The sequence below is a fragment of the Sitophilus oryzae genome, unplaced genomic scaffold, assembly GCF_002938485.1.
Source record: "Sitophilus oryzae breed Bouriz unplaced genomic scaffold, Soryzae_2.0 scaffold_1624_pilon_pilon, whole genome shotgun sequence".
NCBI lineage: Eukaryota > Metazoa > Arthropoda > Insecta > Coleoptera > Curculionidae > Sitophilus > Sitophilus oryzae.
Genome location: NW_022146308.1, coordinates 703698 through 716498, shown reverse-complemented (window position 1 = coordinate 716498; position 12801 = coordinate 703698).

The following is a 12801-nucleotide window of genomic DNA, read 5'->3' as shown; positions in this document are numbered from 1 at the left end:
TTTTGTCGTTTGGATTTAAATAAGAATTGAAAGAGAATTGTCGACGGCAACATGTTATTCATTGGAAACATTTTATGTGAAACGAAGTTCGGATAGAAGGTAATGAATACGAAATGCGCCAGCTATCGAAAACCTGTCACTTGAAATATAATTACACGGCATCCAGCCAGAAATATCGTACAATATTTTTCCCTAGTTTGCCTTTCGGAATTTTACAATTTGGTATTAAGTGCCAATTTTTCGTACAAAAAATGAAAACCCCCAAAAATGTAAATCAAGTGTTCTTTTCTAACTTAAAGTTTAATTTTTTAATTATGACAGTTTATTTATAACTAGCTAACCCTGCTACTTTTTTTTGTCAATCTTGTGGTCCGGATGACTGATTGATCAAATGATCTGGACCAGTCGAATTGAGAGTACCTGTGATTTGTTCTCTATATATTTAAGTATTTTCTATTATCATTATCATCATTTTCAGTTTATTCAACCATTTCCTATTATGGTGTAGCCTCACTTACATATTCTCTTCGTAGTTGGTCTGGTTTGGTTGTCTATTCCCCGTACGTACCACGCTTTGATTTTTGCGGTTCATCTGTTGTCCGTTCTTTTTGCCAGGTATCCTACCCAATGCCATTTGAGGGATTTGACTCTGTAGATGACATCTATTACCTGGATCTTTTGAGGTACCCACTCTATTCTTTTGCGGTCTCTCCTGGTAATTCCCAGCATATTTTTTTTCGTTGAACATTGTGCGACCTGCTGTTTCCTTATCATATTCATTTTAAGTATCCAAGTTTCGCATGCATAGGTCATGACTGGTAGTACACATAGGTCGAATGTTCTCATCTTGAGATAAAGTGGCATTTTAGATTTGAATACGATTGAGTTTCTTCCATCAGTATTCCATGCTAACTTAATTCTTCTGTTTATATCTGGTAGTAGAAATCCCGAGCTGTGTATTAGTTGTCCCAAATATATGTATGTATTCTTCTACTATTTCCAATGTTGTTATTTATTAAAATGGTATATATAAATAGTATATTAATAGTAATAAGCAAACAGTAGTATCGACTGACAAGTGAGAAAGAAAATCTAGGAACTAGTGGGGTTGCAGTCGGAAGGGTTTGGACTAGAATTAATACACTTTGTTAATAGTGAAGCTTTATAACCCATAATTTGGCAAGACTTTGACAAGCGTCAAAAATCTAAAAATTCTAAAGGCGAATTCATACGCATCGGCGTCCGTTTGTCGTTCATCGTTCCGTAAAACCAATAAAATTGAAATACGATCTGTCATTTTTGAAATAAACCAATAAAACTGGTTAAAAACAACAAGAGACGACGGATTTATATTTAAACCCATCCATAGTTAACTTAAAAATTATTAGAAACTTTTTTTAGTAAAATAAATTAGATTGGTATGGGATGTCGTCTGCTTTTCTTCTGTCATCGTCTGTCGAAATCTTATCTGAGAAAAAAAAACAGAGTATAGCTGACCCTGCTACCTTTTTTTGTCAATCTTGTGGTCCGGATGACTGATTGATCAAATGATCTGGACCAGTCGAATTGAGAGTACCTGTGATTTGTTCTCTATATATTTAAGTATTTTCTATTATCATTATCATCATTTTCAGTTTATTCAACCATTTCCTATTATGGTGTAGCCTCACTTACATATTCTCTTTGTAGTTGGTCTGGTTTGGTTGTCTATTCCCCGTACGTACCACGCTGTAATTTTTGCGGTTCATCTGTTGTCCGTTCTCTTTGCCAGGTATCCTACCCATTGCCATTTGAGGGATTTGACTCTGTAGATGACATCTATTACCTGGATCTTTTGAGGTACCCACTCTATTCTTTTGCGGTCTCTCTTGGTAATTCCCAGCATATCTTTTTTCGTTGAACATTGTGCGACCTGCAGTTTCCTTATCATATCCATTTTAAGTATCCAGGTTTTGCATGCATAGGTCATGACTGGTAGTACACATAGGTCGAATGTTTTCATCTTGAGATAAAGTGGCATTTTAGATTTGAATATGATTGAATTTCTTCTATAGTACTCCATGCTACCTTAATTCATCTGTTTATATCTGGTAGTAGAACTCCCGAGCTGTGTATTAGTTGTCCCAGATGTATGTATGTATTCTTCTACTATTTCCAGTGTTGTTATTTATTAGAATGGTATATATAAATAGTGAATTAATAGAAATAAGCAGACAGTAGTATCGACTAACTAGTGAGAAAGAAAATCTAGGAACTAGTGGGGTTGCAGTCGGAAGGGTTTGGACTAGAATAATACACTTTGTTAATAGTCAAGCTTTCGGAATTTATTTATTCCATCCTCAAGATATCAACGTGGTAAAAAAACCTTCATTAAAAACTACATTAAAAAATAGGCTTGAGAGATACATTGAAGACTCCACAGTAAAAACATCACTCTAAGGGCTATCTTGGGGCGATTGAGCCGCCTGATTATTAATTAAAACATTGGAAATAATTGCGAGATCTTCGAGCACATCTCAATTGCGTATCAACCTAAGGCGTGTAGGTGCAAAGCAACTGGAAGTATAGGCAAATATGTTCAACTACCAATGTCAAGCTGATTTAACGCAGTGATTTACAAAATAGTGGAGTGCCCAGAGACTTTTACCTCGGAATTCAATTACTGTGAATTTATTAATGTGAAACCTTCTGTTTTATAGATAGAATACTAAAATGTTTACCCATTTTTTTTCGATGCTTTAAATTTTTTATTTTATTAATTTTAGTAAATTCTTAATTATTTTCTTCTTAATATTTTGATTTTTTTTAATTCTTTTTCTAAGTAAATTTATTGAAATAAATAAATCTAATGCATATTATGCACCTATTCTGCTTATATTATAATTATTGAAATTTTGATTGAAATCGAATTATACAGGGTGGAGCGTCATATGCGACGCGGTTTTTGCAAGGAGAACAAAAGTTTGTATTAAAGTGAAATTTTCTGAGCTTATGTAAGTCAATTTAAAGTATTTTCTAAAATTATGTAGAGTTCTACAGGGTGTCCCCAAAAAAAATTACACATCAAAGTTATGTTTTTTGTAATGGAACACCCTATATATTAATTGATTTTTGGATTCTAGTAAAAAAATAAAGGTTTGTTTCATTAGAACATTATATGACTAAAATGTATAGTTTTTAAAATACATTCACCGGCACGAAAATTTTAAAGTATTTGTTTGATTGTATTTTAAAGGTTAATATATTTTATTTTAATGGGCCGATTTTGATGATTTTTTTAAGCAGTGTATTGCCAAATTATTTGACTTCTTAGTATCTTTTTTTAAATTAAAAATGAAACTCCCCATCTGTTAATTATACGAGAAAAAACAAAATGTTGATATTTTTGATGAAAGTTTGAAACACCCTGTTAAATATGTTAAAACAGCAAGAAATTTAAAAATTATTTTATCATCTAGATACGTCCTTTCTCGATGTTTTGTTTTTTGGGTCATCTCATTAGCTTTATTTTTGTTGGAAATATTCGGTTTTAAGGAAGGCACTAACATTTTTCGTAATTTTTAATTAAGACCATGCCTTTGCTTTTGGGCCTAGTCAACATATCTAGTAAGTTCTGGTCCCGAAGCAGGCCTTCTTGACATAAGATTTGCTTCATTTAATCTTCTTCTTGTAGTGCGTTAGTTAATATGTACGGTTCTTAAGTGCAATTCATTATCAATTTGAAAAGTTGGCAAACGGCGGTTTCTTAGCGATAAACTTACAATAAGTCGATCGTCTCGATTAGAAGTTCTCATACGAAGGTTCCTGGACGTCTATATTGACGTCCTCATGGACGTGGTCATAATTCAAAGACCATTTAATATACTCTATGGTATTAAGGTATTATTGGAACCAGAATTTTATAGCAAATTCACTAAACTCGAATAAATTATATATATTTGACTCACCATGTATATATATAAAAATATTTTTGAAATATGAACTCATTAAACATATATTTTGTAAAATTTTAGAGGTTTGGAGTGAATATGGTCTGGAGTGAAAATCTCAAATAGAAATCCTGTTACAGAGCTTTTCCGGAAAACGGAGCCATCTTGTTTTTATGCATTTGTATATGTGTGTTTATTTAAATACTAAAGTGAAAGCAACGAATTTAAATAGGTAAACTTTGTAATATATCTTATTAACAATACAATGCAAAAAGTTTTATAAAAATTCGTTCACAGTAAATGAATTCCGAGGTTTGTATCTCATAAGGGCTTAAAGCACTCCACTAAAAATAATATATTGTTTTATTAGGAGTAAAAATAACATTTTTGTCGCGAGGCTGTAAGTTTGAGTTGCCTTTGACAAACAGCCGAGGCAAAAAAAGTAATTTTTACTCCGATTAGAACATGCTATATTCTTTTTCAAACGTCACAAATAATTTTTTAAATAAATACAAACGTTCCAAATAATATAAAAAGATTTAAAAGTCATACCATGTATGTAATTATATATCGAGAATTTATGGTTATGGTTCGTTAAATGTGACACTTTATGTCAGTTTAATAATATATTTTCGTACTTTTATGCTTAAGCGTTAAAATGGCATTTTTGTATTGTCAATCACGTCGTAAAAATTAATACTTTTGTGACCCAAAAAAATTATTTCTGATGTTCAATACTACAGAAAGGGTGATAATATTTATCGGAAAATGTGATTTGACTTAATATCAGCAAAAAATATGACGTTAATCAAAATTATTAAGAATCATATACAGGGTTGTTCACCACATACGACACGAAGTATTGTAGCTAAACGATTAGATTTTTACAAATTGTAAGTTTTGGGTTCATTGAAGGACTATTAGGGCTACAATTTAAAAATATTTTTACAAGATACAGAGTGTCCCAAATAAATAAAAAATATCAAAGTTGTATTTTTTTAAATGGAACGCCCTGTATATTACTGCATTTTTAGTTTCTACGATTAAAATAAATGTAAATTTGATTAAGGTTTATTACAGTTAAACCTTGCCGTTTTTGAGATATTTTCAATTTTGTAAAATTGCAGTATAAATTTTAAGGCTTCATTTCTCCGAGGGTATTAAAGTTTTTCAAAATATTTACTGAAGTTTATTTATTGATCAGTTATTGTGTTGCAATAATAAAAATTATACTATCTTATACAGAGTATCAAAAAATTTATTTTAAATAATTACTAGCTTTAAACGACAATAACTTGTTTAATTTAAATGGAATACCCTGTATATTTTATGAGAATCAGATGTACAATTTAATTGTCTATCAAATTGTTTTATACCACTTTTACCTATCCCTTCAAGTTGTCATAGAAAATGCATTTTCTTATAATTTAGAGCTCATTTATCAATATACCCATGGAATATTGACATTTTAGATTGTTTTTAAAACAACAAATGTACAAAATGTAAAGGCTAGTAATATTATCGTTTTTAGTAAAACGATGATATTACTAGCCCATTTGTATGCAAAAAGAAAACTATTTAAATCTTTATAAAAGAGTATACCATTAATTAAATATACCACCAGTATATCCGTCCAAATACCAATTATTTATACTTAATTGTGTTCGTTAATAAATTATTCTAAATAAATGTGGATTTGAATCAGAAATCAATATAATAATAAGTTATGAAAATGAACGGGGTGTTCTATTTAAATTAAACAAGTTATTGCCGTTTAAAGCTAACAATTATTTAAAATAAATATTTAGACACTCTATATAAGGTAGTAAAATTTTTATTATTGCAACACAATAACTGATCAATAAATAAACTTCAGTAAATATTTACTATTAAAAACTTTGATACCCTCGGAGAAATTAAGCTTTAAAGTTTATACTGCAATTTCACAAAATTGAAAATATTTCAAAAACGGTTTAAGTGTAATAAACCTTAATTAAATTTACCTTTATTTTAATCGTAGAAACTAAAAATGTAATAATATACAGGGTGTTCCATTTAAAAAAATACAACTTTGATATTTTTTATTTATTTGAGACACTCTGTAACTTGTAAAAATATTTTTAAATTGTAGCTTTAATAGTCCTTCAACGAACCTAAAACTTACAATGTGTAAAAATCTAATCGTTTAGCTACGATATTCCGTGTCGTATGTGGTGAACAACCCTGTATATCGAAGAATGAAATCGAAAAGATATTATCATAGAAACGACTTTTGATGTTTAGGATTGTGATTTTTTAAATTTTCCCTAAAACGATATGTAGATTTGGAAAAGTATAAATGGGATTTACCATTTTAGAACAAGCAACATTTTTTTATCAAGAATGCATTTTCTTCTAAATGTAAATTATAAAAAAGTTTCTCTTCACGTAAATACAATCCGGGGACATACTGTATAAAAATCTCCAATAGAATATATGAAATCATTGTATGATTCATCCCCCTTTCTTACTCCTTGGATTCTTTAGTTCTATACTATTATTTTCGAGGATGAACTTTCTTTGGGAGATTCGCTTTCTTCGTGAGAATATAAAGAACGAGAGAACGGGAAAGAAGGAAGATACTTCTGAGATCGATCGGGCCGTAATGGAAATGGGGAGCCGTTAAAACAAAAGACGAAACGTGCCGAAGGAAGAGGAAGGAATTTGTTTTCCGGTCCTTCGAACGTTAACAAGAAAATTTCCGAAATAATTCCGAACCGCTTTTCCCAACTATAAATATTAAAAACCGCTTTACAGTGACTTAGATACGAGAGAGAAAAGTAAAGTACTTTCTGAACTGTCTTGTATATAGAGTTTTTAATAAGAATTAAAAATTGATAGTAAAATTTGTTCCACAAAACTCCCATTGTTGTTATTTACTTTAATTTACACTTCTACGTTTCTTCTTAATTAGTCGAATTCATAAAATGACTCAATCATATTTATGATCAACAAAGGTAGAAACTTCTGTCTTCAGTATGTATATTGGAAATAGTGGATCCATTAGCACCTCTGTATACACTCAGATGCAAAAAAACGCAACGGAGAAATTTTTGGTCAAATTTAAAGTGTTATATTTTTGTTATTTTTAGCCCTATTTTTATGAATTTTTCAGCAAGCTGTATACAGGGTTGTTCACCACATACGACACGGAGTATTGTAGCTAAACGATTAGATTTTTACAAATTTTAAGTTTTGGGTTCGTTGAAGGACTATTAGAGCTACAATTTAGAAATAATTTTACAAGATACAGAGTGTTCCAAATAAGTAAAAAATGCTATAGTATTTTTTTAAATGGTAAACACCCAAAACACCCTGTATATTATTCTATTTTTAGATTCTACGATTGAAATAAAGGCAAATTTTATTAAGGTTTATCACACTTAAACCTTACCGTTTTTGAAATATTTTCAATTTTGTGAAATTGCAGTAAAAATTTTAAGGCTTCATTTCTCCACGGGTATCAAAGTTTTTAATACTAAATATTTACTGAAGTTTATTTATTGATCAGTTATTGTGTTGCAATAATAAAAATTATACTACCTTATACAGAGTGTCTAAAATTTTATTTTAAATAATTACTAGCTTTAAACGGCAATAACTAGTTTAATGTAAATGAAACGTCCTGTATATTTTAGGAGAATCAGATGCACAATTTAATTGTCTATCAAATTATATTATACCACTTTTTACCTATCCCTTCAAGTTTTCGTAGAAAATGCATTTTCTTATAATTTAGACCTCATTTATCAATATACCCATGTAATATTGACATTTTAGATTGTTTTTAAAGCAACAAATGTACAAAATGTACAGGCTAGTAATATTATCGTTTTTAACAAAATCATAATATTACTAGCCCATTTGTATGCAAAAAAAACTATTTAAATCTTCATAAAAGAGTATACCATTAATTAAATATACCACCATTATTTCCGCCCAAATACTAATTAATTACATACTTAATTATGTTCGTGAATAAATTATTCTAAATAAATGATTTAAATCAGAAATCAATATAATAATAATTAAAAATTAATGTCTCTGTTGTTACAAATAAGCATTTGTCAAAAAATGAAATATCATTTTAAGGTGTTACTTTTTACCACACTGTCTAATACACATAAAAAAATCAGTTTTTTAGTTTTTGGAGCAATTATTGTTAATCAACGCAAACAGTCAATTAATGTAGTTTGAATACTGGAATCATATTAATTGGTCCTCTTTAACAAATATTTAAACAGTTTTTTTATATTTTTTAATGAAATAAACAAAGTATATCGACAATATTAGTATCTGTACTATTTAAAAATAATCTAAAATGTCAGTATTCGATGGGCGTATTGATAAATGAATTTAAAATTACAAGAAAATGCATTTTCTACGGAAACTTGAATCTATAGGTAAAAAATGGTATAATACAATTTGAGAGACAATTAAATTGTGCATCTAATTCTCATAAAATATACAGGGTGTTCCATTTAAATTAAACAAGTTATTGCCGTTTAAAGCTAGTAATTATTTAAAATAAAATTTTATACACTCTGTATAAGGTATAATTTTTAAGTAATACCTCTGTATAAGTATACTTTAATATAAGTATAATTTTTATTATTGCAACACAATAACTGATCAGTTAATAGACTTCAGTAAATATTTAGTATTAAAAACTTTGATACCCTTGGAGAAATGAAGCCTTTTTTGAAAATTTTGACTGCAATTTCACAAAATTGAAAATATTTCAAAAACGGTAAGGTTTAAGTGTAATAAACCTTTATCAAATTTACCTTTATTTTAATCGTAGAAACTAAAAATGTAATAATATACAGGATGTTCCATTTAAAAAAATACAACTTTGATATTTTTTATTTATTTGGGACCTGTAAAAATCTCTGTATCTTGTAAAAATATTTTTAAATTATAGCTCTAATGGTCCTTCAACGAACCCAAAACTTACAATTTGTAAAAATCTAATCGTTTAGCTACAATACTCCGTGTCGTATGTGGTGAACAACCCTGTATAATTATGTCCATTCGTACCTTAATTAATTAACCTTACCTTAAAACACCCTCTGCGGTAATTTCGTATGGAAATTTTTCTAATAATATAAGTCTGCTGAGCATTTTGTTTTTTGGATCGTGTCAATGCATGCCATATTAGTTTTTTCAATTATCATTTCTTTTCGAAGTTATTTTTCAATATGACAAGATGACTTTGGTGATTGTAAATTATATACTAACTATAAATTCCCATCATGCTCGACGTTTGAGAAATGCTTGGCAGGAGGGTTAGAGGTCGCGAAGCGGTACCAGCTTCATTAAATGAACTTCGCTTGGTCCTTCGCTTTCCAAGAAGTATGGGAAAACGTAACGCAATGTGACATATGCAGCCTCAATGACAGTATGAACAGATATATAAAGGCAGTTATAGCAGCTACGGGAGGCAATATAAAGTTGGTGGCAATGGTCCAGTTGATGGAGTGTTTGCTCCTTTTCTAGCCAGATCGCTTGCGTTTTCATTGCCTTCTATCCCTTGGTGGGCCGGCACCCAGAGTAGGAAAACCTTATTTTCTTTGACTAACTTGTTCAGCTTCTCTAGCCATTCTTTGATCAACTTTGAATTGATGGTTACTGAGTTGATCGCTTTTAGTGCTGCTTTTTATACAACTTAATTGCTGCGGTATATTATGGCAGATTTCATCACAGATATTATGTATCACTAGATATGCACCCTCACATATTATGCATCACTATTTATATATTTTGATGCAGTCTTTAATATTAGAAGCAATTTATTGTAATGATTACTTGAAAAATTATTAAAAAAATTATTGGTGAAATCTGACCATAAACTCAAAAAATTATCTTCAAATTCAGTTTTCTGTAATATTCAAAAAAAAAATTCAAAAATTGGAAACTAATTAGTTAGTATTATGCAACATTACTAAATTTTCTCTTGCAGCTTTATTAATATATGAAAAATAATTGTTTCTACATATTTTAATGATACCAATTTTTTAACTATACTTTCAATAAATATATTAAGAAAATATATCAGAAAAGAATTATACAGGGTGAATCTTAGATAAGTGCAAATATTTTTAGGGCTGGTAGATTTCGATAAAAGAAACATGTTTTCTCTTCACCATTTTTCAAATAAGTTCAAAATCACCGACTTATTTTACTTTGAAAATTTAAAAAAAAATATATTTTTGCTTAAATTTTGAGAATCACTGTGTCATTTGTTGTAAATTGTGTGTTTTTTTGTAAATTTAATCTACTATCTATGTTGCCATATTATCAAGAAATTATGTTTTTTAACTAAAAACTAAAAAAAATCCGAATTGTTTCCAAAAAATTCCAAACGTGTTTCTGTGGTCGAAATATTCTACCCCTAAAATATTTGCACTTACTTAAGACTCACCCTGTATAAGATTGTATATAACTGGAAGTAGAGTCTCCTTTTATTCGATACCGTCGATAACATTCTACTCGAAAAGTTAATTTGAATTTCTTTCCATTCCTATTTGTATTCGATGAACTTCCAGATTTCTAAAGCATTTGCAATTTAAATTGTTTCAGCCGCAATCTGTCTTTTGCAAGAGGAACTCGATGACAGCAAGATGATCTAAATTCAGATAGTTGGAAGAGACAGTAAAACTATATCGTCCTTATCAAATAATAATAAGAACTGATAACTCTTATTTAACGTATAATATAGATACCTAATATGAGGATATTTTGAATTTTAAATGTTTTTTGGTTAGCGAAATTTCTAGAGAAGTTAGGTATACAGGGTTGTTCACCACATACGACACGGAGTATTGTAGCTAATCGATTAGATTTATAAAAATTGTAAGTTTGGGTTTCATTGAGGGACTATTAGAGCTACAATTTAAAAATATTTTCACAAGATTCATAATGTACCAAATAAGTAAAAGATATATAGTTGTATTTTTTTTAATCGGAACACCCTGTATATTATTCTAATTTTAGATTCTACGATTGAAGTAAAGGTAAATTTAAATAAGGTTTATCAGACTTAAACCTTACCGTTTTTGAAATATTTTCAATTTTATGAAATTGCAATAAAAATTTTAAGGCTTCATTTTTCCAAGGGTATCAAGTTTTTAATACTAAATATTTACTGAAGTTTATTTATTGATCAGATATTGTGTTGTAATAATAAACAAAATACTACCTTATACAGAGTGTCTACAAATTTATATTACATAATTACTAGCTTTAGACGGCAATAACTTGTTTAATTCAAATCATCATATTGTATCATACAATTTTTTACTTATCTCTTCAAGTTTTCGTACAAAAATCATTTTCTTGTAATTTAGACCTTATTTATTACTATACCCATGGAATAATGACATTTTAGGTTATTTTTATAAATATAACAACTTTTCAAAGAGTACAGATACTAATATTGCCGATATAGTCCGCTTATTTCATTAAAAAGTAAAAAAAAAACTGTTTAAATATTTTTTGTTAAAGAAGACCAATTAATATCATCCCAGTATTCAAACTACATTAATTGACTTTTTACATTGATTAATAATAATTGCTCCAAATACTGAAAAACTGAAATTTGTATTACACTGTCTTAGTGTGGTGAAAAGTAACACCTTATAAATTTTATTTCATTTTTTTACGAATGCTTTTTTATAATAACAGAGACGTTCAATTTAACAACTTATTATTATATTGACTCCTGAGTCAAATCCACATTTATTTAGAATAATTTATAATTAAAACAATTGAGTATGTAATTAACTAATTTTTAGGCAGAAATAATGGTGTTATATTTAATTGGTATACTCTTTTATAAATATTTATTTTTTTTTCTTTTTGTAAACAAATGGGCTTGCATTATTATTTTTACCACCTGTACATTTTGTACATATGTTACATTAAAAATATCTGATATGTCAATATTCCATGGGTATAGTGATAAATAAGGTCTAAATTATAAGAAAATGCATTTTCTACGAAAACTTGAAGAGATAGGTAAAAAATGGTATAATACAGTTTGATAGACAATTAAATTGTGCATCTAATTTACCTAAAATATACGGGGTGTTCCATTTAAATGAAACAAGTTGTTACCATTTAAATCTAGTAATTATTTAATATAAATTTTTGGACACTCTCTTTAAAGTAGTATAAGTTTTATTATTGCATTTAATATCTGATCAATAAATAATCTTCCGTAAATATGTAGTATTAAAAACTTTAATATACTTGGAAAAATAAAGCTTTACATTTTTTACTGCAATTTCACTAAATTGAAAATATTTCAAAAACGGTAAGGTTTAAGTGTGATAAACCTTAATCAAATTTACCTTTATTTTAATTGTATAATCTAAAAATAGAATAATATACAGGGTGTTCCATTTAAAAAAAATACAACTATAATATTTTTTACTTAATTGGGACACTCTATATCTTGTAAAATTATTTTTAAATTATAGCCTACTAGTCCTTCAACAAAACCAAAACTTACAATTTGTAAAAATCTAATCGTTTTGTTACAATACTCCGTGTCGTATGTGGTGAACAACCCTGTATAAATATAGTATAATAGTATTTAGAATATGAAGTATTTTGTATACTCTAAAGTCGAACAACTTCAAAATTCATACATTTGTAAGTTATACATAATTTCTGAAAATATGATTTACCGTTTCATTTTAAAGAAACCAGAAGAGAGTGTAACTTAATGATAAAATTACTATTTTATTATATTAAAAGATTGCTGCTCTAACACTATCCACTTAATCGATTGATCACATTCTTTTTATATAAGTAAGACTTGTAATTT